Here is a 472-nt window from a genome sequence, read left to right as displayed (position 1 = left end):
TCGAATGAATTTTATTATTTCTTCAAGGTTCTTCACATACACCTTAAGAGATATCAAGTAGGCATTACATGTTCTCAAAAAATTAGGGTTGGCACGCAGAAGAATTTTGAGTCAGAGATTTTGCAGGTTTTGGGACGCACTCACAAAAGGGTTGCCCACCCTTGGCCTAGGGCATGTCAGCCTCGGGTTCCTGTGGACTGTGACCTGAGAGGCAGAGCATCATTGGTCCAGTCTCCATCTGGGGAAACTGAGGCTGAGAGGTGAGTGGTGGACTGGGAGTGGGCAGGGTTGGGGTCTCACCCAACAGGGTGGCTTTGGTGTCACTCTCCATAGTGACCCAGCAGAGGCTCACTTAGCATCCCTGCTGCTGTGTCAGAGGGGACCTCACGGGCCATGCAGGGTGTCGGAGGAGGAATATTCTGCCACGACTGCTTAAAGACACTCAGCGGCCACAGGACCAGGATGGGATGGT

This window comes from Myotis davidii, unplaced genomic scaffold (genome assembly GCF_000327345.1).
Source record: "Myotis davidii unplaced genomic scaffold, ASM32734v1 scaffold658, whole genome shotgun sequence".
In the NCBI taxonomy this organism is placed as follows: domain Eukaryota; kingdom Metazoa; phylum Chordata; class Mammalia; order Chiroptera; family Vespertilionidae; genus Myotis; species Myotis davidii.
This window is presented reverse-complemented; position numbering follows the sequence as displayed.